Source organism: Nilaparvata lugens, chromosome 9 (assembly GCF_014356525.2).
Source record: "Nilaparvata lugens isolate BPH chromosome 9, ASM1435652v1, whole genome shotgun sequence".
In the NCBI taxonomy this organism is placed as follows: Eukaryota; Metazoa; Arthropoda; class Insecta; order Hemiptera; family Delphacidae; genus Nilaparvata; species Nilaparvata lugens.
In genome coordinates this window covers 14,033,552-14,060,205 of record NC_052512.1, presented here as the reverse complement: position 1 = coordinate 14,060,205, position 26,654 = coordinate 14,033,552, and the positions used below count along the sequence as shown (strand labels likewise).

At 36.0% G+C, this 26,654-nt stretch overlaps 1 protein-coding gene and 1 long non-coding RNA gene across 2 annotated transcripts in view; both read left to right on the top strand.

Annotated features, from left to right (window-relative positions):
• LOC111053928 overlaps nucleotides 1-26,654 on the top strand; it is a 239,205-nt gene that overhangs the window by 48,975 nt on the left and 163,576 nt on the right. The gene's annotated exons all lie outside the window — the stretch shown is intronic.
• LOC120353046 overlaps nucleotides 10,976-26,654 on the top strand; it is a 56,257-nt gene continuing 40,578 nt past the window's right edge. Inside the window, exon 1 of the long non-coding RNA XR_005572160.1 lies at nucleotides 10,976-11,003. This is a non-coding gene — a long non-coding RNA (uncharacterized LOC120353046). The remainder of the gene's footprint in view (nucleotides 11,004-26,654) is intronic.

Here is a 26,654-nt window from a genome sequence, read left to right as displayed (position 1 = left end):
CTTCTATTGGAAAAAACCCTGCTCTGATTAATTCTCATGAAATTTAATCCTGATTGAACAGGCATTTGTGCTACCACTGGGCTGATATTTTCATGTTTCAAAATCAGCTGAAAACTAAATCGAAAAAAAAAACATAATATTTCATCAGCTGCTCCTATTCCATTCCGTGATGTCATTGCATGGCACAAGACAAACCTATTGATATTGATAGATCACAAGTAAATACTAAAGTTGTCAATCTGGATAGAAATTGTATTGATTACATGTTAGTTTACATCCAAATTTTCATCCCTAAGCTCTCGGTTTTAAGCTAAGATCAAAGAAAGAAATCATATAATGGTGGTCAATAATCAAAGTGATTGGGTACACTCTATTCAGATTTATGCAAATTCCCAAAAATCAATTCCACTTTGATATTTATTATAGTAAAGTTTAGGACATAAGAAATCAGCCACAATATGTTAGACTTACTATTATGAATGGACTTCCATGGAAGAAAGAATCAGTGGATTGGCTGCTTTTACACTTTTGGATAAGTGGAACAAAAAGTAAGTGACAAGCTATGCCAAAAAACACAGAATAAGCAAGAGATCCTTGGATAGGCTACCAGAGTCATCAAATTCCGAATCAACTTAATTTGGAATTCAATGTTCAATTGCATCAAGCAAAAACAAAAATAACATGATCATTGCTAATTTGATAACTGTCAACGGGAAATTTTAATTACCAATGAATAAAGTCGACGACAACTCTTAAGCCCCGCCCAATATTCTACAAAATTCACTGCAATTGGACTACTCTTCTACAGAGCACTTCCAACACATAAATCAATCATTCGAATGATTTGACACAATTATTTTCATGTCAAATTGTGGCGTAATCTCAAAAACGATTATAACAATAAATTTTGGTAGGATTCAGATCAAAAATGTTCCACAATAGTTATTTGTGCAACTAGTGCGCAAAGTGACAGTTTGCTTCACTGAAAGAAACGTTTACGCCCGAGCCGTAGGCGAGGGCGGAATGGTTTCTTGAGTGCAGCAGAGGAACTTTGTGCACATATTTCACATTAAATTTTTCCTACAGTTACCATTGAATATGAAAAGTGGGTACCTCCATATAACCCACCACCTATTTTGTGTTGCCATGTTGCAAATGTGGAGTGCAGGAGAAATTTTTCCCGCACTAGAGCGGAAAAGTGATTCTTTGTGTTCTGTAATCAGTGCAGGAATGGCCACTTTTCAAGGTAACTGTAGGAAAAAATAATTTCATCTTCTAATTCCCGTAGCGAAGCACGGGTGCCCTGCTAGTTAGTTAGCTATATATTTTCAGAAGAGAATAGTGACTATAATTTGACGCCCCCTCTAACTCGGCGCCCGGGGCGCATCCCCTCGCTCGCCCCCCCCCCACTCCCAACCTCCTGGATCCGATCCTGCCAATGTTGACATTATAACGTGGACCTCACTATATTCCTATGTTCCATGGTGTCCAACTTATTTCAATTGTGTTGATATTATATGATCAAGAGTATAAGATTTAGTATTCTCACTTGATTTTCCAGGAAGTTCAATCTCGAAGCAAACAAAATCATGGAAGCATTGAATATCATCCTGTCGACTCAATTGGTTATCATCATCTTCTTATCATCATCGGTATCACCCAGACCCTCTAAGAAGCTACAAGGTATCATCCTTCCAAATCCACCAAAACCTTCTTCAGATGTGAGTATATTGAAACTGTTATTGGTTTAGGCTAGATATCACCATAAGTTCTACAATATTGCTATAAGGTTGACCAATCCATGTTGGCTCGTATCGTGCCAAGTACTAAGGCTTTGTAACTTCAAATTTTCCATTATTTGTGTACTATGTAGTTATCAAAATAAGGGGAATTTCTCAGGGAAAATTTGTTCGTGATTATGGATTTTTTGAGCACCTCAAGTTAAAATTCTTGGAACAGATCATTCCTGATCCGAGTTGAATTCATGAAGTGTTGAGAATACACTCTCCTCAGGGTACTTTTATTGAATAGAAACATTATTGTAAGAGAGTCATTAATTCAAGCTAAATAATGCGTTCAGTAAGATTTCTTTTTAAAAAGAAATCTTTATTTTTACAAAACACAAAATTTGGAATAAAACAATTTAAACAAGTGAATTTTGATAAAGTGAGTACCTCTCGCTTCGATGTTGTAAGCAGGACTGACTCTCGATGCGTGAGAAAGCTGGCTTCAACAGTTCCAGGAGAGTTCCAAGAAGTCGTATAGAAACTGCTGACTGCTGTAGGTTCTCACAATGTAACTCCTCCCTCCCTAAAGAGAACTTCGGGGGTTGGTAGCGAAGTTCTTGAAGAAGGTTGCTGTCCTATTTTGGAGATTCTTTTGTACACGGTGAAAATCACGCAAAGAACAATCACAATGTACGAAATGGTTGTGAAAACATTGATGTCGGTGGTTAAATATGATTTTCGGATAACTGGAGACACTTGAATGTTTTTAAATTGGTTAAAGTTGTCTAAATTTTTCAAATGAATTTGGAAGTCTGGAATTTGATGATCTTGAAGTTCTGATTGGATGTTTTCTAGAAATTTTGGATGTCCTCTCGTTTGGGAAGAGTGGAACAGAGGTTTTCCTTGATAGTAAATTTTTCCTTCGGCTGTATTGATGAAATAAATTCCTTGAAGTGTTGTCACAGTAGTTTCGGTTTTCGTTTCTATGTGGAAGGTCTCCAATTTTGGTAAGACTGCCAAATATTGTTGTATTTCGGGAATCCATTGATGAGGTTCTCTTCAATTTGGACGGCGGTGAATTTACAGTTGTCAGTGGAACCAGTAGATATGATAGCCGCTTCACATTGCAGTTGTTGATGGGAGATGGCTTCGGATGAGCACAGATAGCATTCGTTATCTCCTATCAATCTACATTCTTTATACAATCCTTCAATTTTTAAAGTATTAGAATTATCAGAAGATTTCAATAGGTATTTGTTTTGTGGAAGTATTGTAACAAAATTTGATTCTACTTTACTTGGTATTGGTAATAATTCAAAAAGATCAAAAGTTACTTCTTCTACAATCGGAAATTCGAGAAAATAAATGATTTCGTTCTTAATTAGCTTACAATCTACATTAATCAATTTTTCTATTTCTAACATCTTATTATACTTAATCTCTAATGGGAATTTCTTGTCATAGAATTTTGAAATTTTCACAAGTTCATTCAACAATTCTTTAGTAGACATTATACTAGGGTGCAGAACGCCTACTTTACAAGATGCAATAGAATTTTCAATGTCATGAACTACGTCTAATAAAATATTAAAAGCTATAAGTAATTGATTCAAAATATCTTTAATTTTTTCTAATTCTATGAAATCGTTTAAATCATCGTTAATTATCAAAAATTTCTCTTTCAATTCATTGAAGTTTTGGTTCACAAGTTTAATTGTTTCATTGAATTCTACAATAATGTTTTGACTGATTGAATAATGGTTTGAAATTTGATTGGCTAAATTATCTTGATTATTATACAGTTCGAGAATCAACTTATCGTATTTTTGTTCGTCATAAGCGTCCAAATTACCAGTGATAATTTTAAAACAGATCCAAGACTATTTATTAAACCTCTTTTATTGCGTTTGACGTTTTCATTGTAAAACAAAATCATTTCCAATTTTTCTTCAATAACATACTTCGTGTGGTTGATGAATTTCAAATAGTTGATTGCATCTCTTAATTTACTACTGTTTTCTGTAACGAAATCGGTTTTTGAACTTATACTAATATTTTTCCAAAAATAGTGAGATACCTTATCATAGTAATTATTCAAATTTTCAATTTCTGAATACATTGATTTCAGATCATAATTATGTACAAAAACGTGCGAGTTATATACAAGTTTGGCTTTGCCAAGGTTAATTGGTACAATTCCAGAATTAATAGTAACATTCTTAATGTCTATTGCTGTTCCTGATCTTGCTGCGTACAGGATGAAGAGGGACCTGGAAAAGGATTGTCATTGTCAATAGTCAGTTGAGTCACTGTCTTAGGTTTTTCAATGTCATTAGTTTTGATGATTTTTCTAGGTCTTTTAATTTTGGAAAGGTGTATTTTAGATTTTGTGTTATGGTGTCTCGGTACGATTTTAGCTGTTTTAAGGTCTCTGTTCACAGATTCGATTTTCTCTTTGTTATATTTGTTTTTGTCTTACTCTGTTTCTGCATATTTTTAACGTAGATATCGGATGGAATTTCAGGCAATGGTTCTCTATTCTCGTTCACTTTCTCGATAACCTTTTCTTTAATTGCTTGATTCGTTTCTCTAATGTGTTCATAGAGCTTTTTGGTTTTTTCTCTGTGTTGATTGACATAGTCGTTCATCATCTGTTTGCCAATGTCAATGTCAAATAAAGCATTTGCGTTTATGTGTCCGTTCAGAATTTCAAATGGAGTTAGTTTTGTTACAGAGTGAATACTATTATTGTACGCTAAAATTGCATGTTTCACTTTTCTCTCGATAGAATCGTCTTTGAATTGAGCTTGATTATTAAGGAGTCTAATATGCTCGACAAGGGTTGAATGCAATCTTTCGCACATGCCGTTTGACTGGGGATGCTGTGTGCTGATAAAGTGAATCTTTATCTTATGAAGTGTCATCAATTCTTTCACCACATTATTAGTGAACTCTGTGCCATTATCTGAAACTATACTTTCTGGAACACCGTGATGACTGAAGAAATCCAGTAGTTTATCAACTATTTCAATTCCTTGTGCACTAGTAAGTGGATAGGCTTGTGCATAACGTGAAAAACTATCTATTATCGTCAAAAATTCCTTTTGTCAAAAGTAATGCTATCGATATGAATAGTTTGAAGTGGTTTTGAAGCAGTGGGGGTAAGATTCATTTCCAAGTTCAAGGGTACTCTTTCGTATTTTGTTTTTAAGCAAATGTCGCATCTATTGATGAAATTTTGAATTCTGTTTCGAGTATTTGGCCAGTAGTACTTTCTTTTAATTTGCTCATAAGTTTCTTGAATTCCACGATGATTATTTTTTCCGACATGATAGTTATTGATTATCTCTTTTATCTCTTCCTCGTTTGTGACATCAATCAGTTTTTTCGTACAACGTACTAGTTTGAGTTGTGTATTTTTGAAATAGGTTGCAATTATTACAGTGAATCTTTCGTAGAAATCATTTTCAAAGTATAGACAATATTTTACATTCGGAACTAGATATTCTTTTACAAATTCTACTACATCTTTCTCAAAATTATTCTCGGAAATTTCTACAATAATTCGGCACTTGTTTTCAAATAGTTTTTGTATTTTCACTTTTCGTGGATTGTATTTCACTAGATTTTGTAATATTTGATTTTTAGCAAAGTTCACTGGTTCGTCAAGAGTTTGAATTCCAATCATTTCATTACCGTAATAGTCTGAATGCACTGTTTGATCGTCAGAGTCATGTTGTTCTTCTCGAATGTCAAGGTTGTTGTCACGTACATCATAGTCGTCTACATTTCCTATCATAGATTGATCGTCAAGTTCAGAAAAATGCATTTCAATAGCTTCGTTTATTATCTTATCTACTTCTTCACCTGTGTTTTGTCTTGAAGGACCTGGAATAACATCATTATTATTCAATTGGATCCTAGATAGAGCATCAGCGTTTTGATTCAAAATTCCTTTTTTATAACAAATCTCGTAATCGTATTCTTCTAGTTTCAATCTCCAGCGGAGAAGTTTGGAATTTGGTTCTTTTATTGAGAATAGCCACTGCAATGGTTTGTGATCAGTATAAATTTTGAATTTTTGGCCGTACAAGTAAGGACGAAAGTATTTGGTTGCCCAAACTATCGCTAATAATTCTTTTTCTATTGCCGAATATCTGGTTTCGCTTTCGTTCAGGGTTCTACTAGCATAAGCTATAGGTAAATCAGCACCATTTTTCTTCTGACTCAGGATAGCTCCTACTGATACGTTACTAGCGTCTGTTGTTAATAAAAATTCGGATGAAAAATCAGGATATTGTAAAATTGGGTCATTACACAAAAGGGTTTTGCAATATTCAAAGCATTTCATATAATCTTCATCTTCAACATTAATTTTGGTTCCTTTCTTTAGGCGTTTTGTTAGTGGTTTGGTTACATCTGCGAAATTTTTTATGAATCTTCTGTAATAGCCTAACAGTCCTAGAAATCCTTTGATTTCTTTAGTAGTTTTTGGGATAGGAAATTGTTGTATTGCTTTTATCTTTTCTGGGTTTGGTTTTACTCCTTCTGGTGTGACTATGTGTCCTAGATAAGCTACTTCTTTTCTTAAAAACTCTGTTTTGTCTGGCTGAATTTTAAAGTTAGCATATCGTAATCTATCAAATACCTCTCTCAATCTTTGGATGTGTTCTTGGAGACTGGTAGAATAGATTATTATATCATCTAAATAGACAAGACATTTTTCGTTCTGAATACCTCTCAAGATATTGTTAAGTACTCTTTGAAATGTAGGTGGGCTGTTTTTTAATCCAAAAGGCATTCTTAGAAATTCATAGTGACCTGTATCTGTGGAAAAAGCTGTTTTCTCAATACTATCGGGATGCATTTGAATCTGGTGGAAACCACTTGCCAAATCAAGAGTTGTAAAATATTGACATCTTCCTAATTTATCCAGGATTTCAGCAATATTTGGCAATGGGAATCTATCATCAATAGTTTTTGCATTTACTCCTCTAAAATCTATCACAATTCTGTATTTTTGTTTTTTGGGTATAATCCAAATTGGTGAGTTCCACGCTGAATGACTGGGTCTAATAATTTTTTGATCTAGCATTTCTTGGATTTGTCTATCAACTTCTGCTTTGTAAACAACAGGATATCGATAATTTCTTGAATAAACTGGAATTTCATCGGTTGTTCTGATAACATGTTTGACCTGATTTGTGAATGTCAATTTATTTCCGTCTACATGAAAAATGTCTGCATACTCTTTTATCAGTTCTAATATTGCTTCTTTTTCTTCGGAATTCATGTGTTCGGCTCTAATTGTTGAAAGATCTAATCTAGTTTGGTCAACTTCAAAATTATTCAAGTTATTACTGTTTGGAGATGAGGTGGATTTTGAATGAGGGACTAGTTCATAGTTTTCCAAATTTTCAACTTCAAAAGGTCGTGTGATTGTCAATTTTTTATCTTCCGTAAATGAATTTGTAATTAGACAGATTGCTTTATTGTTTTCAACTTTTAGGATAGATTGTGGAATTTCTAGTCCAGAGAGATTTTGGTATTTGAGAAAGCATTCTCCGTTTGACACGTTTTTTATCGGAATTGATATTGTTTTCCGACTACGTGCTTCAATCAAGTAAGTCCACAGTTGACGAGGTTTATTGACTTTAGAAGGTTCATTGTGTTGCAAAGTTGTATTGTAATACAGTATTGGTACTTGTTTGTTGTTTCCATAGTAAAGTTTGTTACTAATGTAATCCAATCTTACTCTCAATTGCTTTATAGCATCCATTCCTAACAAGAGATCGAAATCTTTATGAAAATCAAATACGAAAAAATCAAATTTTCTTCCTAGGAATGGTATTTTAGCACTGAATTTTTCTTTTGATTTACCATGGGCTGTAGTAACTTCAAATGGTGTTGGTTTCAAGGAATCTTTAAAACCTTCATGTGCAATTACCTTTTTTATAAAGGATTGCGTACTTCCGGGATCAATCAGTACTCGAAAGTTCGTTTGTGGGTCTAGAAAGTAAGAGAGTTCGTTATCTTTTGTTTGCAAGTTCATAATTGCAAATTTGTTCCGAGGCTTGTTTCCTCTAAAAAATGATTTTGTTCTGTTTGGTCGGAAGTCATTTGATTATTGTAATCATCATTCAATTCCAAGTTTTCAAAATTGTTCATGAGATTTCCAGTCATTTCGGGGTAATTGAACGGTTCATTTGAGAAATTGTCAGTCAAGAGTTCGTTTCTGTTAGTATTGAGTAATTCGTCATTGTTTGTAGCGAATTCGGTTGTCAGTTGATTGAATCTGGGGTTCTTTTTCGGGGGTTCAAGTTCAGTGTTTCTGGTTGAAATACTCATTGGAGTTGGTTGCGATTGCGTTTGTGGTCTGTGTTGTTGACCGAAAAATTGCCTTTGAAACATTGGTCTCTGTTGGTTCATTGAACTGAAGTTGCGAAATTGTTGATTGTTATTTTGATGTGTAATCATTGGTCTTTGTTGTGATTGGTTTTGGAAGTTCGGATAAGTCTTGTTTTGGGGGAAGTTTTGCATTGGTCTAGTCTGAGGAAAGTGTTGGATTTGTTTAGTCAGAGGAAGTTGTTGGAATGGTTGTGAGATTGGTCTCTTATTGAGATTGAAATTATAATTACTATTTCTGTTTTTGTACTGCATTTCGTTTGTGATCATACTCAAAGCTTCACTTAGACTTGAAGGGTTTTTTGTTCTCATCAGTGATCCTATAGGTTCATTCAGACCTCTCAAAAATACCCTAAGGGCAAGCTGTTTTGCATATTCGCATAGAATAGTTGAGTTTGCTGCCATTTTCGTGAGGAAATATGCAAGTTGTAAGTTGAGAATCTTTTGAATTCTCTCGTGAAAATGAAAAGGGCTTTCGCTACTTTCTTGTTTCAATTCTGTCATTTCAATATTCAACGTGAAACAATCACGTTTGTCAAGATAGCCGTCGAGAAGTACTCTTCTCACTTCAGGCCAAGCATAAGTGTTTCCACTGGTTACAAGTTCTAAAGCTCTACCTTTGAGTCTAGAAATAATAGTAGAAAATAGATATTCATTTTGAAAATCATCGGGATTCGATTGTACAAAAAACTTAGCAACTACTTTATCGCAAATCGATACAAATCTGTTCAATAATAATGGCTCTCCAGAGAATTCTGGTATCATATCCAGGAATTCTTTTCTTAAAACAGGGGTAGCAGCAGAGGGTGCTGTATCTACTGATTGATTAGGCATTCTGAAATATTTAAATGTTTCGAGAATAACCAAACTAAAATATTACAATATTAAAACTTAAAATTAAGACTTACACTAAAACGAATGCTATGCTCATCTCTTCTGATGTCCTTTCAGCGTTGATGATGCACGTTCGATGAAGAAGATTTGGTGATGATGATATCGAAGTTTGATATCCACTGCACTTCACAATGTTGGTGTTTCGCAGCTTGATAATTCACCACACTTTTCGGATGTCGCGAACGCGAGGTCCTTATATTACAAACGATCGTTAACAGTTTAAAAACTGAAGATTATGTTCATTAATCCCGATCGTCCTACCGACTGCGCCAGCTAAATAATGCGTTCAGTAAGATTTCTTTTTAAAAAGAAATCTTTATTTTTACAAAACACAAAATTTGGAATAAAACAATTTAAACAAGTGAATTTTGATAAAGTGAGTACCTCTCGCTTCGATGTTGTAAGCAGGACTGACTCTCGATGCGTGAGAAAGCTGGCTTCAACAGTTCCAGGAGAGTTCCAAGAAGTTGTATAGAAACTGCTGACTGCTGTAGGTTCTCACGATGTAACTTTCATCAATAGGTAACTCACTTTGAGTCATTTTTTGAAATGGTATAACTCTTTCAAAAAATCATAATGATCATAGTAATTGAACGAGCGTCTATGAGTTCCAATTTCGACTCACTCAATGCCAAAGTCGTTGTCCATCTGTTTGTATATATTCTACAATAACTTTAGAAAAAATTGATCAATCAGTTTCAAATTTTGAACACGTATTTTCCGAACTCACTTTTTCCTTTTTCAGGATATAACGAATAACATTGAAAGTGCATAAGGAAAAGGTTGTGATTTATTTAGTCATCTGAAGAATTCATTGCATTCAATTACGACAGTTTTCCATCCATTCATTCATTCATTCCTTTGACCAGTTATAGAATAGACACGATGGGAAGTCTAGCATCTGTTGCCAACATCTACTGCCATATCACCCTATCGTGACGTCAGCATCGGATAGAAAACTTTCAGATTGTTTCTATTTCAGAAGAAAGTAAATTATTATTTATGAAAATGGTTAACACCCGCTGCGCTCCCGCTGAAAAAGACACAATCTGTTATGGAAAACAATGTAAACAAACTATATAGAAAAGTTTTCTATACGATGATGACGTCACTATTTGGCGATATGGCAGTAGATGTTGGCTTCATCGATTCTCAGTATGAATATACAATGGGCCGTGTCTATTCTATAACTGGTCTAAGATTGATTCATAAAATCAGCACTGAGGTATTTAGGTGCTTATTAGGCAGACAGTCCTTCATGCGCGGACACATGATTTCAGCTGGTTAATATACCGTACAACATAATATTATTTAGAACTTCTACATCAACAAACTGATACTGGTTGAGATATCAATGTGAGGTTTTCGCCATCTATTATCTCTTGGAATTCTTTATCAAAATCATGTTTCACATGACAACCTCCTCATTTAAAAAATGAATTTGGATTCATATATGAGGGTCAAAGATGTTGAAGCGACAGAGAAATTTTTGAAGATTAATTTTCATTTCAAATAGGATCCCCAATGAAACCTACTATCAAAGTATTCTTGTAAGAGACATATTTAGCTGTTTCCATAATTTTCACCAACTCTGTATAATTGAAAGTTGTGGATTTCAAAGATTGAAATACAACTGTTCATGGGTGAGTTCTCCTTGCGAAGTGTCGGTGAAAATTACATTGTCATCTGCATATCTGCAAGTTGTTAAACCGCTCTCTCTTCATAGTATGCCAGCCTCCGAGTATTTCAAGGTTTCTTGATAAATTATTGTCTCTGAGCATATAAGTTGAATATCAGGGGCGATAAAATTCATCCCTTTCCGACTATATGATTGATATAGTATATTATTTTTTATTCAAATTTTTCTCACAATACATAATAATATATGACAGTGTTTAGAAATTTTAGTATAGAAGAATAATAATATAATGGTATTAATTTGATTTCAGAGAGAAATTTTCAATACAGTAATTAAAGGTAAGTTTATTGAACGATTTTTTTTCTTTTTCGAAAACACATTACAAACAAGAATCGGATACTGTTCATTTGTGGATCTTCTATACATCCACCAAACGACTTTTTGTTTCACCAGGGCTTTCAGTCTGAATTTAAACAAGCTGAGACTTGGTCTTCCACCCGATGAAATGATATTGCAGATTTCTCGAATTTCTAATTCAATCACCAAATATTATGTGGAATATCATTCCCGATATTTCAGTAGTGCTACATGAGTTCCAGGGGTTCATATTAGAAGGAAATATGGATTTCTTGACAGAATTGAAAACATCACGGAATGTTTTTCTTTTGCATATACTGTAGCTTCTTTAAAATTTATGGAACCAAGATAACGGAGAGATTGGGATGATTTTTCCTCTCCATTGGTTCCCAGATCATTTTTATCCAACTCATTTGTTTTTAAATTAACAGTAATAATTATTTTTTTCGTCAATGTCGAGACAAAAAAATGAAGTTTTCGACATGCTCGGGAAATCTTTGTTTCAAAAGAGTGGCGAAATCAAGAATATTGATCAGAAAGAATTAGAATTATTTTTTTAATTTCAAAGTTAGTAGGAAGAAGATAGTTTGGCCTCTCAGGTGGTTCACGTGCCACCATAGGCTACGTAAACTCTCCTACAAATCCACTGAGTATTGACTCTCCTATAAATCAAAATTCAATCGTGAATTTACCTACAAAGAACTGCTACCTGTCCTCAACTTTTATGTTACAGACACAAGTTACTTATGCATTGAAGTTACTTATGTCAAAGTTACTCGTGTCTTCAAGTATCTTCTGTTACTGTTGTCATTGACCATTGACAAACCCCCTTACAATACCAGTTGCGCAATAGAGAAAAGAAGCAAGTTTTAACTTTTAAATCTAAAGCTGGCACACAGTTTTCGGCTGACAAGTGTAAAGATGCAGAGATGAACTTCGTTTTTCAGATTTCCAGGATAAACTTTCAAGTGAGTCACTGAATCAGTGACCTATCAAAAACTATATATATTTTATACAGTTTAGGTTGAAGTACCTCATTCTAGGTGCATTTTTTCAGCGTATATCATCAATTTCTGAGCCACCACAGAAATGGTAATGAATAGCTAAATAATAATCCTTTTAGGATTCGAAACACCTCTCAAATTCAACCAAAACAGATAGAAATTTTCAAGAAAGTAGTTTTCGAAGTTATCATTTAATTAATCATAATTTGAAGGTTTTCTTGGTACATGGATATCCATAGTTGGAAAAACACTTCAATCTTCCATCCTTTTTCTGCACCACTTTCTTTTTCTTTTGTTTTAATGTGTATTGTTGTTGTTTGCATGTATTCTTTTTGTTAATCTCTGTATTAAACTTGTATTCTTCTCAACAACAATTCATATTTATTTATGCTAAGGGGAAAGTTGAGAGATTAAATTATGTTCAGGATTGAATGTTCTGAAAAGATGAATTGCTTTGGAAAGCTCTCCTTTATCCACCTTATACACCTTCTCCTGTTAATTTCCTAATGCAAGCTACGAGTAGAATGTTCAGGACTAGGTAGGTACATCTACCTGAGATAGATTCAAATAGATTTGAATTCGGTTTTTGAAAATGATTTTTATTGAATAACATGATGTTAACACAACGAGAGCTGAGCACCGACTGACGGTCCGGGCGCTCCAAGCGGCTCATGACAATAAAGACAATGCAAATCTAAAAGTGATTACTAATGACTAATTACACTATTGATCTACATAACTCCTCCCTCCTCAAATTCAAGTTCGCCCACGAACTTCCAAAAATGACTAAAAGATATGAATAACCAAAAATCTCAATTAATTAAGATAAAGCTGGAGGAGCGTATACTACAGTTGAAGGCATATGAATAATCTTTTGATTATCAACATCACTACACAAAAAAAATCTTCAATTTGGGATAGAGAACAATAACAATAACAATGATCATCAATAGACCAGAAAAACTGATAACATGTGGGTAGATGACCCAAGGATCATACAAGTCCTCTTCTTCTGTATCAACATTTGATAAATGAATGTTCTCTATTTGTTCCAAATTTCTCATGTCAAACTTTTGTTTATGAGTAATTTCAGGAACGAATGACAATTTTTGACCAAAAGTAGTGATTGAAGAGAAAGGTAACCTTTTATCTGTCATCAAGTCATTGAGTTCTAAATTTAACAAAAATGAGATTGGGGAATTGATTTTGATACTATTGATGTTAATTTCATTCACTCTAAAGCCAATTACACTCACATCTTTCATAGTATTTCAAGTCTGGTTCAACATTTAGTAATTCGATCTTCTTACATTGCTTCAAAGGTTCATTATCGAATAATGAAAAATACATTCGTCAGTTACAATTTTAGAATCTTTACAGAAAGAATTATTTGAGAAGTCCATACAATTATACAATTTCCAAAATTTTGTTATCTTTCGAAACAGGTAGAACATCTCCAGTTAATTTCATTGTGAATACTTTCGAACCATTTTGTACAGGATATGAGAGCAAATCGTACCTATCAAAAATCACATTGAGCTTAGGAATATGAATTATATAAGTTAATGGATTTTTCGACAATATGCATGTAGCTTTGCTTATGTCCCACAACACTTTCATATTATTATCATATTATATAATATTTATCATATTATTACTGGCTGAAGAATAATTCTTACTATTTACAATTAAGTACAAATGTGTTTGCGATAATATGGAAGGGTGAAGCTTTCCATTTTCACAATACAAAATTGAATCAATTATGTCGTTAATTTCATCATCCAAAAGCTCTAAAGTTTGTCACACTTAAGAAATGTTTGTGTGAACAGTGTTATTGATTCATCACTTGAAAGAATCCAGCCCGACCACTTCTAACCTAGGGAAAGGGGTCTAATCAATCTAAAATACACTGACGCTCATTTGGTGGATAAATTACCAATATATTAAAAAAAAATTATTATGAACAAGACAATACATGATCTTCAACAGTCGTTGACCACTACTTAATAATTTTCAAAAACCTGAAAATGACAATCTCAAAAGAAAGAATCTAGGAGATCCAAGGATACCCAATACGTAACTGAAATCCCCAAAGGATCAACAGTGATCTTGAATACAAGGAAAATAATCCAAAACAGATTATAAGCAAGTCCACCCAAGTATTACTCAATATCCAATAAAAGAATTAATACAAGTTCAAAATAAAAAGAAAAAGAAATTACTATTCAAGGGATACTTGGATTACCTAAGATTCAAATACAAATCAGTGAATTAGTGATTAGGTTGCAGTCCAATTCGTTCATCTAACATCACCCCAGTAGTGTTGCGGTCAAGTGTTCCTCAAATACACTGCTCGATCATTTCCGACTCAACACGGACAGTGAAAGGAATACAATAATTCATTATCGAGAACAAACTATTATATTCCCAACCTGACAAGGATAAACGAATAACTTCCCCCACTATTCGCCGATTGTTCCAGTTTGGTAGAAAAATTGGAGATGTATTACCTCGATTCGGCGAACTTTCCAATTGGGAGTAACAAACTCTGGTAGTTCAACAGCATTCGGCAAAATTAGATTTTTATGCCATTGTACAGCCGTGGTCCAACAGATCGTCCGTGACGTCAGAATCAGAATGTCGCCCAGCTCGTGGAGTGTCGGACAGTACGCCGAGATCGTGAATCCCCATGTCGTGGACCGCTTAAAATAATAAACAATCTACAATAGTTTCTACTCCTCTAACAATAGGAATTCAAAAACAAATATTTTCAATAGGAAAAATTTTAAGGAGTTCAAAAAAGAGTTTCGAATTATGCAACAAATCTATGCTTTGCGCACCTAACCTACTGTATAACAATCATTTCGGTTATTTCTATCTTAAGCATGGAGCCTACATGCTATGTATTGGCCACTCTTGAATTATAATCAACTAGTACAGTCTAATCAGTATAATCAACTAGCAAATAATAGTGGAATATCAAAATTATAATATTTCTTATTAATTATAATATATCAACATAACTATTGGAAAAATTGTCATCTGAAATTTATGGAGATTAGCTCTCCCCACTTTGAACAGAAGTAATTATCGATGTTTAAATGAAATAACTATTAACAGAAAACAAAGTAATATTTCTGCATCCTGACTTCCTATTCTAGTAGTAAAATTTGTTATTCTCGTCCAGATAATCCATAGGATCACTTAATTACACGATCTAACCAGCAAACTTACAATCTAACCTGTCGTACATTGAATATGCAATTTTATATTTGTCTTATTACTACTTGTTTTGAGTCTATGGAAATCAATGTTCCCATTTTGGTATAATTATTACAAATAATAATTAAATACTTATGCTAGTACATACCTTTTGCGGATTTAATAAACAAGTAACAGACGCGTTTGGTTAGCTTGGCTTGTACAAAAGTCAAACGTTAGCAAAGACGAGCATTTACTCAAATGAGACATAAATTAATAGCTAGTATTAGCATGACCTATTCCACCCTCTAGGTATCCTAATAATTGCGAAGTATTGCTACAACGCGGACTAGCTACAGTCGGATATGGGTCGGGGTCAGTAGCCGTACTGACAGGTGGAGTTACCGGACCTACACTTCTCCCTCTATCCTGATTTTTTACCCTCTGCTTCTTTCGCGAGATTTTTACTTTCAGGGGAAGAGTGTTTGCCCGTGCCGTTGTTGGCCGATTCGGCCCTCGGCCTTTGGAATACAGGGTGGGTGTTAAGGGATATTAAGATAACCCTATACAAGGAGACGGATCTGACTATCAGATCCCTACCAATAATTCTATTTATAAAGGTAGTACGCAATCTGAACTAACTGCGAATTGACGGCGAGCAAGCTGTACCTGCAAGCCCGGGATGTGGTTTTTCTGTGAGGTTTAAGGTGAGAGCTATGGGGTAAAGGTATGATGGAACTATGGAGTTACTAGTAGTATTTGAGATGTAGTTAAATAGGGTGTAAGCTATAGAGAATAGGGTGCAGGGTATGAGGTATACGGTATAGGGTATAGGGAACAGAGAATCAATAATAAGATTATTATTCTCTACAGCGAATAAATATCTGCTCAATAATCCGCAATCTGAGAATTGCGCTCTAGCTCTCAGCAAGCTGGACCTGCTAGCTAAATACAGTATATCAATTTCAATTATGTGGTAATTAAAGTTTAGAGGATAAGGTTTCGGGTGTCGGATTTCTGAATCGCGAGCCTGCAGCTGCGAAAGGATTTTCAGCAATTCTGAAACTGCTAAACAGGATTTCCGCGCTAGTCTGATGACAGCGCGCCGGTTATTAAGGGCCAATCTGTAACTGCCCTTAAGGGTATGGGAATCACTCTCAATCGTCCGAAACGCTTTTAAATCAATAGTCAGTATGTCGACTATTATGAGAGGATAGAAAAGATTTTTCACAGACACAGTCTGTAGAATAACTTCGGGAAGACAACAGTCTGTCGTTGTCAGGTTAGGAAAGGATTTTCCACAAGGAAAATATCGAGTCAGAGACTCCTAATTCAGGAAAAGATTTCAATAGACTTTTCCAAGTAATTGCCAGTCTAAGGACTACCACAAGATCGATCTCTAATTTGCAACTGAGATCACGGGAAAATTCGTGAATTTTCCACAGGGAAAACCAGCAAATAATATTTGCTATTAAAGAAGACAGGTTTCTAAGAATTTTAGAAAGGATTCGCGGGTCTGAAAACCCGCGACTAGGACAATCTCGAATCTGGAACTGAGATCAGGAAGGATTTTAACACAGGAAGAATTAAGAGAAAGGATGCCGCAGTCTAGAAACTTCGGCGAGGAAGTCCTCAAGCTGTACCTGAGAGCTAGAAGGATTTTAGAATAGGGAAAGTGAAGAGAAAGAAAGAGAAAGGACGTCGCAGTCTACCAACTTTGACAAGGACGAACTCAAGCTGTACCTGAGTTCTCAAGGAAATGATTGGAATTTCCTACTAGGAATTACAGCAAGTCAGAAACTGCTAAGCGAATTTAAAATACAGAGCCACTCTACAGTATGAAAACTAAGCAAGGGAAATTCACCATAAATGATAATGATCTCTCTACAAGGATAAAAATTAATCGAGAAAACTTTTCTCAAAAGGAACAGGGATTTTCCCACAAGAATAAAAATTAATTGAGTAAAACTATTCTCAAAAAGGACAGGGATTTCCCTACAAGAATAAAAATTCAATGGAGAAGAATTACTCTTTAAACTAAAGGCCACCTTACTACAGAGAAGGAAAAATATATGGACTACCAGTCCTGACATACGATTACCTGAATCGACGTGGATACTGATACGGAGAATAGCGAACCGATTCCCACTTCCCGTATTATAATTAAAAACGTCGTGAAGCGACAGAGTCGAGACTTATGAATTAAGCCCTCAAAAATAATTTACTTAAGAGCCTAGCTAAATTTCCCACTCAACTGTTTGTAGCACAAACTTAAGATCCCTTGCAGGTTTCAAAACCAAGGATAACTCGTTCACCCCCAGTGATACGAATTTAGGAAAAATAACCAACAAGAAAGAAAATCCCCCAGGAAGTTCTATCTTCAAATACAGTCGACAATTCGACATACAATATTCCATTCACTAAAATACAGAATGGAATATTAACCCTCTAGTACACCACTATTAGGAGCGCCGCTCGGAACGCAGCCGTACACGAACCCGTTCACCGAACAACTGCTTTCTCTCCCAGGTATTCTTGAAGCTGCACCGGGTCGCTGAAAATTAGGAGGCCGGGGGAAAAGAGCTTCCTGACCAATGAGAGTCTGAAAAGACGATCACGCCACTGGTCATGTGACAGGGTTTGATTCAGCTGCTCCTGATGTTAAGGGTGCAGCAAATGATGACAATGATACTAATTGCTACACTAATTCAGGCCGGTAAACAATATTTCTATTCCAGAAATTTCATGAAGAACGATACCAGCCCGACTCGGTAGCCGCTTATCGTTCTGATGACATGGATGCTGCTGATTCATAGGGATTGGCGACGATGGTGATGATGTGCATGTACACAACTGCAAATCTAACAAAATATATCCGGCAGTCGACCCTATTCTAATTCTAAGACAGAATAAATTCGCTAATTTTACACTATTCGACGGCTCTCCATCCGTCACAAAAATTCACTTTGTGACACTAGGTGAACGAGATAATTAGGTAAAAGAAATAGACATGTTAAAATGCCAAAAATTCAAATGCTAAAATAAAGAAAAACTGTTCTTTAACAACACAACATAGCTACATTGGTTAAAATTCAAAACCCAAGCCAAAAACAGACGCCAACTATAATCTCTGCCTCGCTTCCTGAGCTTTCTAGACTGCCAACAAATTTAAAGAAAATTTCCCACAAGGAGTTAAAAGGGAGAAAAACCAGATGGCTTCAGCGGGAACTTTAAATAAATCAACTACCTTGTAATGGGACCATTACATTCACCCCCTCGTTTTGGTGTGAAACACCAGGGAAAATCACAATCCCAGGGTAACTAACTAGATAAAAGAATAACGTAATTTTGTGGTAATTCAAGTCAAATAACCCACCGTATCATGTGCTGCAACAAACTAAATAAATTGGTTCCTACCTAGTATTAAGACAAAGAAAAGAAAAGCATTCCCCAAGAGCATAACTAGTTAAGAGATATATGACTAAGCTTACATTCTATTCATATATTACGCATTTATGTACAACATAATCACGAGGACAAAAATGTTGAGACTATCCCAACCCAGGGTGGAAGAGTGACAGGATGCAAATAGGATTCCACAGGATACCAGATCATGGGATCCAAAGTTTCCAAAATACTGGAAAAATTCGAAAAGTTTAAATCATGAAGAATGGTGCTGAAAGCAAAATATTTGGAAGAGGTAAAGGAATAATTGCAAAAGCAAAACAAGGTGGAATGATAGTAAAAGTAAAACCATGTCAAGTTGACAAAACAAAGGAAGCAAAACTTCAAATAAACCATGTGGAATAGGACGAAGTTCCCAAAGGAATACAACTACTTAGAAGGAGAATTTGTGAGAATCTGACCTTCCAGGTGGCCAGCCTGTCAATCAGTTTACTCACCAAAGAAATAATTAAGACAGAGATCAATACAAAAACGTTAGTCTGGTTTGAAGATTTTTGATTAATCAATTTTAAATATGACACAAACAGTTGGAACCCTGAACCAATCTAGCTTTACCTAGCAAGGCAAGCAATGACTGAGTGAGCACTGGTTCTCACCGCCATCAACTCAACTTGAAGCAAAAGATTTTAAAAGAAGTGAGCAGCTCCATTCGCACACTAGGGGTTGAGAAAATCTACACAAGCTTCCAAGAGATAAACACCACAAGAAAAATAACATCGTTAGCATACTCTGCTGTTCTTGATTCTAGAATAAGACAAAACCAACAATAACTGAAAAGGGTTTAACTTGACCTATGGTAATTTCCAAAAGTACAATTACCTAAGACAAAGTTCACATACCTAACCAACTAGAATTCACAGATGACTCTGTTGGCAGACTTACTAAGGAATAAAGATAGTTCTACTATCATAACTTCAAATATCCAAAATGCCTAAGTCTAATATGAAATCAAAACAATTTTATTAGAAAAATAGAACAATTCACTTTGTTCCCAGTGTACAATGTCAACACTACTTTTATATACAGTCCACAAGTTAACAACTTTCAGAGCCTTGTGGTGTAAAACTCACCAATTATTATACAAAGACATACCAAATAATTACTAAATAGCACAAGAGCACATACTGCAGTACATCAAGTCATTGACTACAACAACAAAATTACAAATCCATGAAGACAATAGGACCTAGCTCAAATTTTCGTGAAATATAGTTATTAACACAAACAATACACCAAATTCTTCCAAGACTTTATACCTCAAAGTCAATGTCCACAGGAAACAAATCCTTACTCATAACACAACAATGAAAATGTAGTACACAACCACATCGTCAGACCAACAGCTTAAAGAATAAGCTAATACCCATATATACAAGTATTTATTAGAATAGGAGGGCAGTAAAGATGTCGCGATCATCTATTAATTACCATATTCCCATTACACAAGAATTTTCCAATGGAAAAAACAAAGTATTCACTGTATTAGATGCTGTCCAGATACAGTAATGTCAAAAGTTGACATGAATAGAAAGAAGACAAGTCAGCTCTACTGAACAAGTTTCCCCTCACGGATAAGAAACAAGTTATTCAGTGTACTTCTTTAGTTGAGATACATGTGCTTTCTGCATATAGACTCCTGTTTCAGGATCATGCAAAGCTGCAGTAACTGGTGTCAAAAACTTCTTAATCAGATATGGTCCTTTGAACCGATAACTAAGCTTACTCATCACTCTGTTAGCAGCACTAGACAGAACATGTGATTGCACGAGCACTAAATCACCTATCTGAAATGGGACTGCTACTCGACGTTTGTTGTATTGCTCTGCCATTCGGGTATGCGCTTTCAACAAATTTTTCCGCGCTTTACGCCAGATCTGCAAGGTGCCAGGCTCCACGGTTTCAGGAAGTATTTCGTCGATTCTCCACACATTGGTCAAGGGATGATTGGGAGCATGTCGAAACATGAGAGAGAATGGTGTGCACCCGGTACTTTCATGTTCAGCTAAGTTGAAAGCTAGGCTTAACCACTCTAGACTATCACTCCATTTGTGTTGAGCCTCCGCATGGAAAGCTATCAAAGCACTCTTCAGGTTTCGATTTACCCGTTCGGACATGTTAGGGGCAGGGTAATATGGTGAAGTAGTGACCTGTTGGATGCCCAGCTGAAAACAGAAGTTCTTGAAAGCATTAGAGGTGAATGCTGGTGCGTTGTCAGTAACCAGACTTTTGGGAACTGAGAAATTCAAGAATATTCCTTTCAATGCTTTAACAATAGAGGCAGTATTCCCTTCCTCAATGGTATTAACCAACAAAATTTGCTGAAGGAGTCTACACAAGACAAGATTTGAGTATAACCCTCAGGAGTTCTAATTAGAGGACCCACCAGATCACAATAAAATCGTTCCAGAGGTTTTGTGACCACCTTGGATGAGAGGAACCCAAAATTGTGTTGTCTAGCAGGTTTGCTTTTCTCACACACATGACATGATTTCACCAAGCGACAAATGTCATTTCTGACCCCAGGCCAGAAAAATTTTTCAAGAACCTTGTTTGTGGTTTTGAAAATTCCTAAATGCCCACCTAGAGCACTTTCATGGAAGTATTTGAAAACCAGGGGTATTAAAATCCTGGGTACTACCACCTTTTTGTCATCAGAGTTCCGTGATTTGACAACAAGTACACCCTTACTCAATGAATAAGGAAATTGGTCTTCATTGTTGATTATCTTGTCGATTACCTCTTTACAAAATGCATCATTCTCCTGATGATGTTTGATTTCAGAAAAGACAAGGGGAAAATCCGACAGTTTCAAATTGTTAACAAAACAAAAGAGAGGTTCTATTTCCTGAGCCGAAGGAGACAAATCAAGAGGTTCCTCCTCATCTTGAAACATGCGGGACAAAGAATCAGCACAGACATTTGATTTTCCTGCAACATGAACTGTTTCAAATTGAAACGATAAAATTCTTAATACCCAACGACCAATACGACCACCTTTGGGGTTGTTGAGAACCCAAGACAGAGCAGAATTGTCTGTAAGCAACTTAAACTTGGCATGTTGCAAGTAGACTTTGAACTTCTCCATCCCAAAAATAGCGGCCAAACACTCCAATTCATAGGTGCTGTAACGTGTCTCATTAGGTGTCAACTTCTTGGATGCATATGCAATAGGTTGGAGGATGCCATCTGTTTCCTGCGATAGAATTGCTGCAATCGCTGTTGAACTGGCGTCAGTCTGCAAGACAAACTGTTTGGTGAAGTCGGCAGTTCGTAGTACAGGTGGGTTGGCAATGGCCTTCTTAAGTTTGAGAAAAGCCTCCTGATGAATATCAGTCCACTCAAATTTGACATTTTTCTTCCTCAATGCATTGAGGGGTGCAGCAATCTCAGCAAAATGAGGGATAAACTTGTGATAATATGCAACCATCCCAATGAACCGAGCAACTCCTTTTTGATTTTTAGGAGGAGGGAAATCTCGAATACTAGTAGTCCTGCTTGGATCCACAGCTACTCCATGTTCGTTCATTATGTGACCCAGAAAAGAAATTTGGGTTTTCCCAAAGCTAGCCTTGTCAGGATTAACGGTGAATCCAGCTTGCCGCAATTTTGATAGCACAATCCGGATATGAGACAAATGATCTGAAAAATCTTTTGAATAGATGACAATATCGTCGAGATAATGGAAAACAAATTTATATTTCTCTTCTTCAAACAATTCATCCAGAACACTGGACAAAATTTGTGAACCAACTGCCAGTCCAAATGGCACACGACAGAATCTGTAGGTTGCCCTCATGGTACAAAATGTTGTGTAGTCCCTACTGGACTCATGCAGAGGAACCTGATAATAAGCAGAATTTAAATCCAGTACAGAAAAGAATTTGGCTCCATTGAAGTTGTGAAAGGCACTTTCAATGTTAGGAAGAGGCACAGAATCTAACGAGATACGTTTGTTTAGAAATCGATAATCCACCACTAACCGCCATGATTCGCTGTCTGAGTCATTCTTATCTCCTTTGGGTACCAGAAAACATGGACTTGAATAATTGGAAACAGCCTTCTCAATTACTCCTTCCTCCAACATTTTCTTTACCTTTTGATCAACAATCTCCCTTTTGATTGGGTTCAGCTGATATGGAGGGCGACGTACAGGCTCAGTTGAGGTCAAACGGATTTTATACTCCAACAAGTTTGTTTTACCCAATCTTTTGGATAATACATCCTGGAAATCACCAAGAACCTCATCTAAACCGGACTGCTCATCCTGTGACAAGGGACTGTTACTATCAAGGACTCCAATAGATGCAATCAGTGGTGACAACAAAGATCTCCACTCCGTGACAAAGTTGAATTTAATCCGTGGTTTGAAGCCAAAGAAATAGGAATTGTTGAAAAGATTAGGAATCAGCTGGGAAAACTTAATAAAATCACACCTAGAATGACAGGAAAGGCAACATTTTCGGCAATAAAAAATTTGAAATTCCAGGTGAAGTTTTCAATTCTGATTTTTATCGAGACTGACTTACTCAACACAAGAGGGCTTTTATTTGCAGTGGTACAGACAAAATGTTCTTCAGAGAAGACAATGTGGTCACCATTGGCTAACAATTGATCCAGAACAGAAGAAGAAATAATAGATCTAACAGCACCAGAATCAATCAAAGCTGGTGTTTCCAAAGCCCCTAAACCCAAAAAACAAACAATTATAGGCAGGATTTCATTCATGAGTACTCTAGCCTTATGGTTGGCAGGATGCCGCTTATCCAAACGCCTGCTCCTCTGACCATATTTAGAGATAACTCTATTTCTGGGTTACCCTTGTATCCCTCCAAGTTGGTAAACAATTTGTTTTTGGACTCATAGTTGGAATTTTCATGAAGACAAGCATTGACTAGTCAGGACCTCTTTGATGTACAGTCACGTGCAAAGTGACCTACCTTCTTACAATTAAAACAAGTTACCTTTCCACTTCCACCAACTGCGCTTGGTCCAGGCTGCTTGACATCAGGCTTATTGTTGGAGGTACCAGCGTGTTGTTGTGCCGATTTTGACCTACAGTTCATAGCAATGTGACCTCTCTTTCCACATTCATAGCAGGTCCTATCCCGGTGTCCATAAGCCGTAGAGGTCTGCCTGACGCTACCGATTCTCGAACTCTCCACATAGGCTCGCTCATTGTCAGCAAAACTCAGGTTCTGTGATAATACACTCATCTCATTTAAAGCTTGAAATGTGGTTGGTCTTTCCTGGAAAATAAGACGAGATCTTTCCGCAGGATTCAAGCCTGAACAATTGTGTGGACTATTTCTGCCTCAGATAAGTTGATTCTGAGCAAACTTGCAGCTTCCCTGATCGAAACAATGTAACTGCAAAGTGGTTCCTGTGAGCTCTGTAAACGATAAAAACGTTCTCTCTCAATGGCCGATAACAAGCGTTGAGGAATGAAATATTGTAAAATACCTTTGTGAAATTGGTCAAAACTGATGTTTGAATTGATTGCAAAATTCAAACGTTCCCCTAAAGGCCCTACCGCAAAAGGTTGCAACAGCTGAAATAAATGCAAATTACTTACACCAAATTGGCTTCTAATTTTCAATGCCACTCCCAAGAATTTCAATAAAGTCTCAACTGTCAATCCATCAGTGACAGGTAACTCTTTCAATAAAGACTCAACTGGATTCTGTAATTTGTTGTACAAACTTCCAAAAGGTGAAGATGCACTTGGGTCTAAACGAGGGACACCTGTGGAAATTGCTGGATTAAAGTTGAATTGACTAGGTTGCACTGGCATGAATTGATGTGCACCTGCAGGCGGAATGTTCAAGGTCAACCTTGGATTATTTGTCCTGAGAGGAGCACGACCAACTGGCTCAACAGGAATATAAACTTCAGGTCTGCCTACTTTCTGCAAATTTTGTGTTGGAGGCAGCACTAAAGTAGTAGTAGTTGCAGAAGCCTCAGGGACCGTTGGAGATGACATGGCTGTTGAATACGGCACTGGTGAAGCTCCGCGGCTAGGAGGTCCAGGTTGCCAATTTGACAATGATGTAACTATCACTAGTATTTTTTCTATACGTTGATCCAAATCTGAAAGCAAGCTCTCTTTCTTTTCAAAACGGGCAAATGTCAACAAGTGGATAATTCTATTTGTGCAGTGGGACACATTGGACATACTTTTGAGGAAAACCTCCTTCCTATTCTCGGCCTCCATGTCCCCACTTAAACTAGCACACCAGCCCTCTATCCATCCTATAATATTGTCTATTTGACTTAATTCAGACTTGGCAGAGTCGTCAGAGTGATTATACCTATGTAACTGTCTTTCCCCCTCCCCATGCTCTTTTCGCACCTCTCTATACTTCTTACGTAGATCATCTACACTCATAGGTTCAATTTCCTCCCCGGGGATTCCCATGGTTCTAAGTTCAAAATGAATCTGAAACTTTACTAAATGATTAGGGTTAATAGCTCGAGCTAACCAACCTCTCATTCCCCACCTGAAGCTATTTTCTCCTCTATCTCATGTTTTACTTCCCAAAACATACTTGATGGGGACTCTGTGGATTCTGTTCCCTGAACAGTCTGATCCCTTACTTCCCGGGTGGTATCTGAGGGTTGTCCGGACATATTTGGGATGCTGGTTTCCATCTTGTCAAGCTAGAGCAAGCTAGTACAAAAATTGAAAAGAAAATAAAAATATTAATGGCAAATAGAAAATTTCAAAATCGTTGTGTTTTAAGACCAAGTCTTTAAAGTTCAAATTCAAAGTCACTTCATACCTTGAATTCAATTCATACTTCAAACTCAACTCAGAATCCAACAAAAGGTATGCAACATTGTACAAAATTAGACAAAGTAAAATTATCATGTATAAGATTCTATCTTAAATTTTTAGATCTTGTAAGGCACATTAACTAACAGTACTGTCAATATTATTAACATTTCCATGCTAAGCATCTTCAATACTAAATAACCAATGATGATTGTCTATCTCAATACTCTAAATGAAGATAATATGGATGCATTAATTATTTCCACTCTCAGAAATTTAATTTATCCACACCTGACTACAATACCCTAACCTGTGATTGATCGACAATCAAACCACATTCCTCAGGTCAGACTGGCGGTCAAGCTGTCATGCTTGGCAAGCAATGAATCAATCAAATATATTAAGTAATAAATTTGGAAATATGGATATTGAAAAGATATGTCTGAAAAATATAGAATTTGGAAATTTGGTATAGTTACCAAAATAGCAGAGTTGCGCAGCTTACTGTCACACTTAAGAAATGTTTGTGTGAACAGTGTTATTGATTCATCACTTGAAAGAATCCAGCCCGACCACTTCTAACCTAGGGAAAGGGGTCTAATCAATCTAAAATACACTGACGCTCATTTGGTGGATAAATTACCAATATATTAAAAAAAAAATTATTATGAACAAGACAATACATGATCTTCAACAGTCGTTGACCACTACTTAATAATTTTCAAAACCTGAAAATGACAATCTCAAAAGAAAGAATCTAGGAGATCCAAGGATACCCAATACGTAACTGAAATCCCCAAAGGGATCAACAGTGATCTTGAATACAAGGAAAATAATCCAAAACAGATTATAAGCAAGTCCACCCAAGTATTACTCAATATCCAATAAAAGAATTAATACAAGTTCAAAATAAAAGAAAGAGAAATTACTATTCAAGGGATACTTGGATTACCTAAGATTCAAATACAAATCAGTGAATTAGTGATTAGGTTGCAGTCCAATTCGTTCATCTAACATCACCCCAGTAGTGTTGCGGTCAAGTGTTCCTCAAATACACTGCTCGATCATTTCCGACTCAACACGGACAGTGAAAGGAATACAATAATTCATTATCGAGAACAAACTATTATATTCCCAACCTGACAAGGATAAACGAATAACTTCCCCACTATTCGCCGATTGTTCCAGTT